We start from the raw sequence: 12387 nt of genomic DNA, 5'->3' as shown, positions 1-12387 counted from the left end.
GCCATGCTACATCTACCAAATTCCCAGTGCAGCTGCTTCAGGGATACTAAGCCTCATGCAGACAGCTGCATCCCCTTGTTGCCATCTGTGGCTTGCATCTCTGGTGCTACTACTCACGACAATCTGCACAGTTGCAAAGGCATAACCCTCCATCAGCAGAAAATATCTGCTCCCACACCTGCTTGCAGGGAGCATGGCTAGCACCCAATCCATAGGATACAAGGGCTTTCCTGAGATTTAATCAGCTGTTAACTAATCCTGGGAGTGATGGCTACAGAGAGGAATGTCTTGCCAGCTGAGGCATCAGATGGGAACACAGACCAGGCATTAAGTTATCAGTTTTATTAGACAACACTAATCTTATTGGGACAGACTTGCTAATTATACTTCAGGAGAAAGTTTTATTAAGAATGGTGGAATGGGAATCTGAAATGGGTCAAATTTTAAAGGTGGATCAACCTAAATCAATCCAAATCAAAGGTGGGTCAACCTTTTTGTGAGTGTTCCCAGAACTCCTGAAGCACTGATTTCCAAAAGTTGTCTTATTGGCACATGGGAACTTAAAGGAACACAGTGAAGTAGATCAGAAACAGATGATTTACAAACAATTTATCCTGTGGCCCAGACATCATTATCGGGCAGACCCCTTCCTTCAGTCTCACCCTCAGCCCTGCAAATCAGAGATTTACTGGGTTGCAACAAATTCCACTGTCTCCCCTTGCTCCCCAGAAAAAGACTTTTCCATCACAGTTAGCACCCAGTGAGATGTCTGCTCCCTGTTCTTCTTGGATATCCCCTCATTCTCTTCTTGTGCTGTTAGTCCCTCCCACTCTCACTTGCACACCACAGGCAACTTGCTCTTGTGTGTTTTCAGAAGCTTTCAGGAAAGAAACAACTTCCCCAAACCTCCACAGGCTGCTCTTGACCTGGTGTAGCAGCCAGGGAAAGGGAAATGTAAGTGAGCAGCCTTCTCTCCTAGTTCAGTGGTGCTGGTTCAATGTGCTGCTTTTACATGATAATCTGCAAACAGATAATGAAATTCATAAGCTTGTTAACACAGGTGGTCATTTGAATTAAAAAAAAAAAAAGTGAATGCTCCCATCATCTTTCTAATCATATCAGTCACACACCTTGCTATTGTGGGCCCAATCTTAATTGTCTAGGAACAGAAGTAATGCAAAACAAGACAAGTTACTACCAAATAAAATGTATCTGATTTAGGTATTGCAGGTAAACCAAATCTGAGCTTGATAGTTTACATTTCACAGTGGCTGTGTGCATGAAACATGTGAGACGATCAGGCCTAAAATACCAATTCAGATCAGTTAAGCATCATGCTTTCTTATGCTCTCAAACTCTGTTAGTCGCCCAAATAAAAAAAAAAGCAACATAATGGAAGTCTTGTTATCAGTCTTGCCATAACACACCCATACAGAGAGCTCTAGGCCAGTGTGTAATGCATCGATGGAGTCAGAAGCACAGTATAGCTATTTTCAGAGCCCTGGAGCAGCACCAAACAGGATGAGAGGACACAAATTGCAGGATTTTTGAGAGCTGTTAAGGCCACAGATCTCAAAGAGGGAAAGGCTGGATCAGATGTCCTGAAGAAGTCCTATACTCCTAGGATGGGCAATATGAGCAGCTCTGAAGGACACTTCTTAAATAAATGTCTAATGCAAAGCGTCATCCCTGAATGTTGTCCATCCAGCCTCATCCTGCAGATCCAAACCCTCAAATATGAGTCAAGGCTACAATCTGAGACTTACTTGCAGGCCTAACTTGTTTGCCTACCTGGGAACAAAAGACTGACCTTGATTTTCAGTGACATTTCATCTATTTTAACTCCAATAGTTGGAAATGCTGTTATTTGGCAAGGCCATCAGCTGAAGCAAATGCAACATCTTACTTGCTGTCCAGCTTTTCCGTCAATGCAGTGTTTAGCCTAAGGCCTGATTAGGATTCTTTTAGGGTGATTGGACATGGTAAGCTTCTAGAATAGCGCTAAGCCAGTACAATTGGAAGAGGCTCTTAGAAGAGATCTAGCCTCTTAATGGCATATGGTCAAAAGGTTAATTTGAAACCAAGAAGTCTTTCTGCCTTCAGTTTTCAGGTCTGCAGATTTCTTCTTGGCTGAACCTGGGGATGTGGCTCCGAGACTTTCCTCTAAAGATAGAATAAGGGACACAAAGCTTTTGTATACTGACTTTGTATGGTAGAAATTGTGTATTGGAGCAATGAACATAGCATTTCAATGCCTGGGACTACTATATTTTACTGCTTAATGTTATTAAGACTACTGATGAAAGATTGCTTGATCTCAATGGTTAATTTCTAATACATAATATATGACATATAAGAACCATCATTTCATTCACCATTGAACTGAAACAATCTTAGAATATATAATGTGAAGTGCAGAACGGAATTGGATAAGACAGGATAGGTAAGAAAAAATAATTCTGTATCATCTTCCTGAAAAGAGACACCATTGTTATTTTAGGGAAGGGCAATTGTAAGACAGTGAGTATTACTAATATTGGTCGCATTAAAAAGTATGATTGAATCACAATACTATCAGAATCTTGCTTTTATGCAAGAATAGCTATGTACAGTATCATCTATTTAGTAATTATAGACCTAAGTCATGTTTATTTCACTGAGGATCCCCCCCCCCCATTTAAGCAGGGAGCTCTGGAGGAAGAAAGGTACAACAAATCCATAAATCAAGGCAGAGGTCTTTGAGGGAATATGGAATTTCCCTGCCTACAGTATGAATCATTATCTTTGAAAACCTTAGCTTTATGGAAAAATACTATTTCATTTCATATAAGAAGCCTATGATATATTCTACTTTAAAGCTCTTGACAAAAACAGGTGACAAAATCATCCAGAGCTGTTTTGTGATATAGCCTGCTGTACGAAAGGCAAAACAGAGAGCAAGCTGCTGTTTTAATTATACACTCGGAGCAAATGCAATATCTGCAGCTTTAATAAACATTGACCCTTTAACTGAATGTGCCCTACAAACACATTAATGCCCATCTGGGAAATAATCCAATGAAATAATCCAATCATACCAACAGGGAATGACTGTTAGATTGGCAAGTGAGGGCTCATATACTTTGGGCTGTAGCAGGCTTTTCCCTATTAGCTTGTTGCCAGAGCTGTGCACCTTTCATAGAATTTTTCATCTTTTAAAAGCAACTTGAAAAACCAGTTGTCATTAAATGAGTCAAACTAACATGACTATGAAATTAAGCCCTCTTGGGTTACACAGACATTAGTTGGCAGAAAAAAAGGTAAACTGAATTTCTCTTTGCTAGCTTCACCCCTTGCTTCACAGAGGTGCTTTTTTCCCAGCAAAAGGGAGCTGATGTTGCTATTGTTTGCCTTCTCTTTAGTAAGTCTTCTGAATGGGGGCTGTGGTTAGAGAGAAAAAATAAATTCAGTTGAGGAGACTCTTCAGAAAATTGACTGAATTCAGAAAATCTCCCAACTGCCTGGAAGGACCCAGCCCAGTTTCAGAAGCAAAGGTTCAGTGCTACCTGCTTATCACCTTTGAGACTCAGAAAACTTGATGTCCAGTAAACAGAAATGAAAATTTTCTCCCCATTACCACAATGATGTTTATTGCCACCAGTTGTACCCAAATCACAGTGAAAGATTTAAAACTTTCCAATTTGGATATTACAATGGGCTACAAAGTTGTAACTGGCTAGTGTCTCATGGCTAGGCAAAATCTCTCTGAATCAGTGAGATCCAGCCAGACCAATATTGATTATTGCATTAATTTAGAGCCACTGCATCCTGACAGCTATCAGGAATTTTTGAAGTGCAGAGGAGTTACATTGCTGACAATATACATCTGCTGGCATAAATATAAGGCTGGCAAAAAAAAGTAAGAGAAAAAGAGAGGAACAGGAAAGTAAGTGATTTGTCCAAGGGTGGAGAAAGAAATCTTGTCTTTCTATTTCCTGCCCAAATATTCTGTTCATTCTTCCTATAATGACATATTTTTGAATTGCATGTATAGGTGCTTACCTTCTGGTCCATGCAACTTCTTTTTGTATGGATTGTCTCCAAGGAGAAAAAGTGAGATCAGACTCCAGTCATTTGATTCACAGCAATTGGGGACTGCTAGCGAAGTTCACATTCATCCTAGGTTTTTTGTTTGTTTGAATGTTGATTCTAGAAGCCAAAAAGCATGCAATTAATTCCTGTAAGGTCTCAAGCAACAAGCAGAAGGTAATAGTCTGCATTCATTTTTACCCTTAAAAAGCAAGGGTTGTCATGACAGTCAAATATTCATCAGTAAAGTGCAAAGTGTGAAGGAGCTTTTTATTCCTACTACCTTCATCAGAAACTCTGTGTGGAAAATGGCCACATTCAAGACACATGAGGACCTCTTCCTAATTTAAAATTCCAGCTCCAATTCGTCAACAGAGTTGTACTGATAAGTCCCTTCTCTGTTAGAATTCATAACTGTCTAATGTCTACAGATACTGAGCCTTAAAGGAGATCTAACAGTTGTATGTTGAAAAAAAATCCAAATATAGGAAAAATTTAGAATTTTTTGCTTCTTTTTATTTTTTGCCCTCGCTCAAATGATTCCTGGGTGCAGATTTTCCTTATAGACATTTTGGAATATTTTATTTTTGCTTTATCATCTCTTCAAGATGATTACACAGATTTTCACACACTTCCTCAGAGGCAAGATGCTGTCTGCAATTAATACAAAACAATAATTTATTATTTCAGGCCAACAATTTTTTTCTTATTTCCTCAAGATCTGATTAAGTAGTTTGCATTTTTGAGAGACCAAATATTAGTAGTAGCCATGCCATTCCCTTCACACCTAAAATTTAGCCTCATTTATGCCTTGGAGGAACAGAAGGTATATTCTGACTGAGACTGTGTCCACATACCAGCACATAAGGGACTTCAGAAATTACCCTTGATATCCCTTATAACCTTGTACAGGGTATTCCTATATGCAAATGAGGGACTACAAATATAGCTTAATGTATTAGATCAAAAGTCCATCCAGAATTGTAACACCTCTTTGACAGCGGCCCATAACAGATGTCTTGGTAATGGTGTAAAAATGAAGCCAGAATATGCCAATACTTCCCCACAATACTTCTCCAATCTCCAGTGATTAGTGCTTCAGCAAATTCCTGAATGAGAGGTATTATCTTTATGTGTATAGTATCTGGTGGATTTTTCCTCTGCTAATTAGCTTTCTGAACAGCTGTACAATTTTAATATCAAAATATCCTGTGGGAAAGAGTTCCACAGTATTACTAATTTTCTTCATTTTCAACCTACCCCTCAAAAATATCATTTGAGCTCTCACTAGCTTTTGTAGAAAAAAAGTCATTGACTGTTTACCTTCTCCAGGCCACGATGGCTGTACAAAATTAAGTTGTCTGTCCCTGGCTGAACAGTCCTAAACGATTTAGCTCTTCCTCTTATGGAAGCTGTTTCATCTCTTTGATCACTGTTATTGTCCTTCCTTGAACCTTTTCTAGTTCTGCCCTGTCCCTTCTGGGGCTGAGAGATAGGAGGGAAGACTAGAAATGTAACAAAGTATTTAAAAGTGGACATAGTTTGACATGCTGGTTTGTTGTCTATTCCTGCAGTAATAATTCCCTGCTCTTTTATTGGTAGCATTGTTCTTGCTGTGGTGGCCCAAGGACTTATCAAGGCAAGCGGCTTGGAAATAGAGATAATATGTTTATCAGAACAAATGAAAAAAAAAAAAAAAGACTTTTGGCATGTGTTTTGCAAGTGGGCTCACATGCTGAAGAACAAGTGTAATACCCAAAACTTCTGTCTTATTTTGTAGTTGTTTCTTTGACTTTTACTGAACAGGAAGCTGACATTTTCACAGAATTGTGTGTTACATATCCAAGACTTTTTTTTTCTGAGTGGTAGCAGCTAGTACAGAGTTTATCACCCTGCATGTAATTTAGGATTTTTTTTCCACATTGTGCGTTACTTCCCAGAAGTCAAAATAGCTCATCTGTAATCTCAGAATCCCTAATTGAGATGCTTGTAAAAAGTTACTGTCATAGTCGCCACCTTCCATGTCTTTAATATAAAGGCAATTTTCAGGAAGATAGTAGTTCAGCTATTTCATCCTCAATTTCCTTTAGATCTCCTGGGTAAATACCATATGGTCCTGGCAGTTTGCTACTGTTCATTTTGTAAATTTGTTCTATAACCTCCTCCACAGACATTTCAGTTTAAAACAGATCTGATATGTCCTCATAAAGACGACTTCTGGAGTGTGAATCTCTTAGATCTTCCAGGATGAGGAAACATGCAAGAATCCCTTTCTTTTTTTCTGCTGTAATTTATCCCCTCATTGATATGTCAATTGGCCTTAATGACTCCAAGGGAGGCTCCCCACTCCCAATGGCTTTGAGGAAGAGTTTGCTGTTAGCTTTTATGCGTTTAACAAATAGTCCCTAAAACATTATTGTTGGCCTGTGATTTGTGTCATTATGCCTAATTTGCCACTTTTCCAATTCTCTTCTCTTTCGCTTGCTTGGACATGGCTTTAGTTTTTTGAAGGATACTTTCTTACATTTTTCAGCATTTTTTAGAATCGCTTTCAGTCCAAATCAAGATTGTAAAACTACATATTTAGGGGGAAAAAAGGACAAAACCCGTTTGTGAGTCATTGTTAAAAAGTCTTTTTTTAAACTGTGTCTTTTATGGTCTTTCTTTTCTTCACTACTTTTTAAAGACTGATTTATTAATTGCTTTCCTTTTTGCCATGTTGTATACTCAACATTCAGCTCATTTATTGTTCTGTTCATGCTTTCCTGCCCTCTGAATTTTTCCTGGTCATAATTTGGTATAAATTGCTATATTTCTTTACTCTCTGACTTATTTTTTTCTGTTGGCTGGAATCCATGGGGCACATTTTTAGGTTCATCTATGTCACATGCTGACTGCAAATGCTAAAAGTCAGATAATTGTGATTGACGTGCAAACACTAATGCATCGGAAGAAGAATGCATCGTGTAAGCAAGAATTTTTCTGAGCTGATCTACAGAGTTAAAGTATATGCTGTGATCTACACACTTAAATAAAAATCAATAGATAGCAATGAAAAGAAAGTACCGCCGGGTGATTCAGGTTCTACTGAGGGCATGCTCTTGAGAGAATGCAAGCATTTCAGACCAGAACAAAAGCCATTGATTGCGAGCCGAAGAGGAACAGAAGTACCATAAGTTCTTTACAGGAGGCTTGTTCTGTCCTGTACGCTGAGCACCCTACAGGTAAGCATCGGGTAAGTTTAATGTTTTTCTTCAACTGGCTTAGCCACAGAGAAGAATTGCTGTCCTAAGAAAACATGTGTGAAATGTGCAGCCTAAGATGACTCACCTACTTAGAAGAGAAGACCTATAGATCTTACCTTTATTAGAGCCACAGAAAACAAATTTTCGAAGGATGGAGTGTCTTAGATGACTGATGTAATGAATTACCTAATCAATTTTCTGCTGAAGGACAAGGCAATTTCCTGTCTAGACTGTATTGTAGAAGTGCTTGATACTAATTTTCAGCAAGCAAAAGAATAGCTGTCTGTATTTTCTGCTTGCACAAAGCCTGCAGAAGACTCTGCAAGTTTTTAAAAGTAATACTGAGCAGACTAAAAAACAGGATACATAACAAAACTTAACATCCTGCTCTCTTCAGTGTTTCTGTTGAGAGCAGAAAGTGTTTATGTCAATTGAAAAAAATCGTGATACTGAAGTTAACCTTGCCTCAGGTCTTCACTTACAACCTCAAGGCTGCCTGACTTAACTGTGATACTCTCCTATCTGTTATACCAAATTAATAGAACTATTTGTGAAATAAAATGCTCTTTGCAAGTAAAGGTATCACAATTTGACTGGTAGGTTGCTTCCCCTGCTCAGCCATTTTTTACTCTATTATTAAAGTTACAATTCAAAGGACAAACTGAAACAATTCTTTTTGTTTCTGGACTAGATTTGACTCATTAAAGATACTATTACTTTGTAAACAATTTCATTTCTTTGATTATTTGTCATACACTTGTTACCACTATATATTTGTTACCTGGTACTTGCTATCTCTCTGCTATAGGTGAATCACCTATTTGATGTTAGTCTTAGTAGTTGCTTGAAACAATTAATTCATAAATTGCAGCGCTTCAATATCTCTTTATTGGTCATGTATGTTCCACTAATAGCATAACAGAAAAAATGGCTCTAAAGTTACACAGGTGGCTTAGGAGCACTGAGGTCTTGCTTAAGGGCATGCATACTCAATTTTATTCAGACATCAGGAGCTGAGTTCCATATATCAATACAATAAGAAGATATTCAGAGGCAAAGCCAAAAGAGAAATATATGCCATTAATCCAAGGCTGAAGAACTGAGCGGTAGAAATGCTCTGAAATTTCTTTTAAATGTTGAGAATATGCAATAACTATAAATAGATGCTACATGAAAAATTGCTCATGCTTTTCAAATGAATCACACTGCACACAAAGTCGTAAACAACCTAGGTTGGAAGGGGGCTGTGGAGGTCATCTTGTCCAATCTCCTGCTCAAAGCAGGACCTACTCAGAAGGCAGGTCCAAAGTGGGTCTGCCTCTGTCTTTTCTGCATCCCGAGGCTGAGAGGTACTCAGCTCTTCCCTGCCTCTGCCCTTCTGACTTCCCAGCCCTGTCCCTTGAAAGGCAAAGCTCGGGGCGGTGAAGCACTGAGATAGGCATCACTAATGGAAAGGGGAGAGGGATCAGACAGGATGGCAAATCCTGTCAACCCCTGCAGTCCTGGGGACCACCACCTTTGTCTCCGGGGACAAGTAAACTTGCGCCAGGGCAGCCTTAGAGCTGTGCTGGGGAATCTCCCCACGATCTAACAGGTGGTAAGGAGGTCACATCTTCACTGCTTTGGAGATCTTTTTTTCTAGCCCATTACTTTATTTAAATCCTTAGTAGCACAGTGTCAGATATCCTTTGATAAGTGAACTTCATATGAGACAAACCAATAGGTTTATAATTTAAGTTCGGAGCTCCATATCCATTGGAAGTTTTTTGCTATTCAGTAGGTCCTGAATTTCAGCATGTATTTCCCTGCCTTTGCAATAACTTAATTTCACAATTAGAAAAAGAAAATTCCACACAGGGTTTCATTGTAGGACCAGGAAAAAAAAAAAGAAAAGAAAAAAAGATCACTTGTTCACAAAGGTTTTGAAATCCCATCCTGCAATTGTGGTTATTGTTACGGCCCTGTGGAAAATCTGAAAGAGTCTTTCATCAAAAAACCTGGAGTTATTTGAGTTAGTCTGTAGGCACTGAAGTATATAAAACATCTTAAATGCCTGAGATAGATAGAAACAATTACGTACTTGACAGTACTGAACACACTGTTGGCACTAAACAAATACAGATCTAATTCCTGACATGTTTAATCAGTCCTATTCCGAAAAACAATCTTTTGACTTTAGGGAGAACTGTACTGGAATAAAAAGCATGCATGGACTTCAGGGTCTAACCTTACATTAACAAACAGATAAAATGTCCACCGTGTAGCCATTGGTACACTAGGACAGAGCTGGAAGGCCAGTAGCTCTTCTCTATCTCTGCAGAAGCAAAAAAGGTGGATTTCTGACTGTAAAAGTATTTTCAGCAGCTCTAAAGATCAAGTAAAAAGACTATTTGAGGTTTTCCAAACTTAATTACTTTGTTTTATTATGACAGAAAGAGTAACATAGGCTGTCAGCATACATCTCGAAATTAAATCTGCGTGCTATGTAAAATAATACTCTCCCGCTTCCGTGGCACTACTGTGGACTTCCTGAAATAAGATATGACAGGAATAGCACAGTTAATCATATTCTGATGTCAGAATTTTTCAGAAGAGGTGATTTTAAGAATCAAATTTTCAACACCATGTACCTAGTGAAAATCCTTTCCTAATTATAACCTTCCTTTTAAAAAGAGTCAGATCACACTAAAGAACTACCTATACACATGTTGCCCTTGTATCTAGGTGCAGGAGAGGTGATTGTGTAATGCCGGAACCAGCGTGACTGCGAGTACCTGTGGAGCTCAAGCCAAACTAGAGTTGACTGGTACAGCTCAGATTTCTACCCATCTTCAGGCCAAATCTATTCAAGGCAAATTAATTTCAAATTTTAGAGTTTGTCTGCTTACAGGTCTTTCAAATATTATTTCAAACTGCCTGCCTGCTAATGCAGTGGTGATACAGCCATTTTAAAATGCTTGCCAGAACATACTCCACATGTTGAATGGTGGCAGAGGTGTTAAAAATATGTTGCTGCATACACAATAGGCAAATTGACTGGCAAGTCGGTACCAATGACAAGTCTTTACCGTTCCATTTAGTGCATCAAGACCTTGCCGGGGCTTGGATGCAGTGCTACAGCAGCTCCAGCATTCCAGTGGCAATGGTATATTTTGCAGCTTATGATCATAAGAAAAGGTTGAATTCTTCTTTGTCTTGTGCCTGATGCAGTCATTTAAATCTGCTCGATTGAGCACAAACCTGAATCAAAGCAGCGGTGGTGCAGGTACACACACCTACACTAGAGCCAGGCAGTGGGCAAGTTTGCATCAGCTGAGTCACCTCAAGCAGCTGCCAGCCCTTCCTCCCCAGGCACTTGCTCCCAGCCCCTTGACCCTCCCACCACCATGCCAGCAGAAGTATTTCTACAGCTGTTCATTGATCCAGCACAGGAATTTGTGCTGGATCCAACTAAGAAAATAGGCGTTTGATGCTGGCGTGGGATTTCTTTTTAAACCAGGTCAGTTCCCACATGGTTCCCACGCAGAGCTGCGCAGGCTCCGGTGGCGTTCGCACAGGGGCAGAGGCAGCAGCACTGCCGCAGACTGTCAGATCGCAGTCCGAGGGGCAGTGTCTTGTTCCAGCAAAAGGTGCGTCCAATAGCCAAATAGCAATTACAGAAAAGCCTGTCAAAACTGGAATTACATACGACGGTTCCCATAACAGCAGGGAAAATTACTGGAATCTCTCACCTCAGGCAGTACTCATGTGGCCGGTACCATCGCACTCCACATCTCCAGACCTGCGTTCCTGTAGGTTGGCATCGCTGAGCTTACATCCTACTTGTAAAACTCCCTTAGGAGAATAGGCACACAAGTGCACACACACGTGCTTTCCACAAGAGGAGGACACCATACAAAACCTCTTTGACTGCTGTGCGGCTCTATAAGACTGTTGACAAAATGTTGCAAAATAAACCTCGGTCTCTTGTCCACACTAGCCTTTGCATTCTAACTGACGGGTTGCAAATTTTTGGATTTCTAAAGAAGGAAAAGCATAGCATTTTTTGTCGCCAAAACCCAGTGTAATGGTCACGCTTAACCACCTTTTCCCTGACTGCATCCTGTATTTTATCCTCTCTGCATGAAACAGTAGCAGTACATTAGGTATGTTACTACAACATCTGCCTTCAGTAGGAGGGAATATGTGCTTGCATTGCATCAGAGAAAGTCTATAAATGAAGCTAATATAACTACCAGCCAGTTTGAAGAAAACACCTCTTAAATAAATAAAAACAAACTAAAGAGTAACCAGTGCATTATCACGTATACAGAATTTTTCAGCCATTGGTATTCATTTTATTCTGGACTAGTTATTTTTCTCTTCTATGTTAGCACAGTTCTGTGTCTTTGTCAGATGCAAAGCTACATGCAGACATGTACATTTCATTCTGATGCCAGTATAGATGCTACTAGATGATACTAGTATAGATAGCCATAGATGATATCTCTGGGCCAGATCAGAAGCTGGAGGAAATTGGCTTCAATGTACCGCTGACACTTTATACCAGCTGAGAATCAAGATTGCTATCTCTATGTGAAATGGAGTTTCAAAGACACATCAGAGCACTTTTATAAAATGGTTACAATTCCTTCAGCAAAGAATTATCTTTATACTCCCCAACTCTCCAATACGTGCTTTTCTGCTTTTTCTTCCACTCATTTTAACAGTTAGTTTTGTTGACCTTTTTCTCTCCAGTTTTTGTGATATGAAGTGGAATTTGACTTGTTGACTTAACCTTGATGTTAAGGATGTTACCTCAGGCACTTAGAAATAGATTTAAAAATGATTTAGGCATCTGCAAGTAACAGACATGTACCCAGAATTGCACTCCCTATAGCCTACACAGGATCATTGTACACTCCAAATGATTATCAAGAAATGTCATACACTGAACACGGAATTGCCTATACACTAAAAACCACTGAGTCCTACAGAGTATCTGAAATACCCATCTCTCTAATGTTCAGGAGCTAACCAGGACTCACAGTCTCAAAACCTCCACAAGAAGAAGCCCTTACATGTAGGTTTTTTA

Source organism: Buteo buteo, chromosome 9 (assembly GCF_964188355.1).
Source record: "Buteo buteo chromosome 9, bButBut1.hap1.1, whole genome shotgun sequence".
NCBI classification, from domain to species: domain Eukaryota; kingdom Metazoa; phylum Chordata; class Aves; order Accipitriformes; family Accipitridae; genus Buteo; species Buteo buteo.
This window is presented reverse-complemented; position numbering follows the sequence as displayed.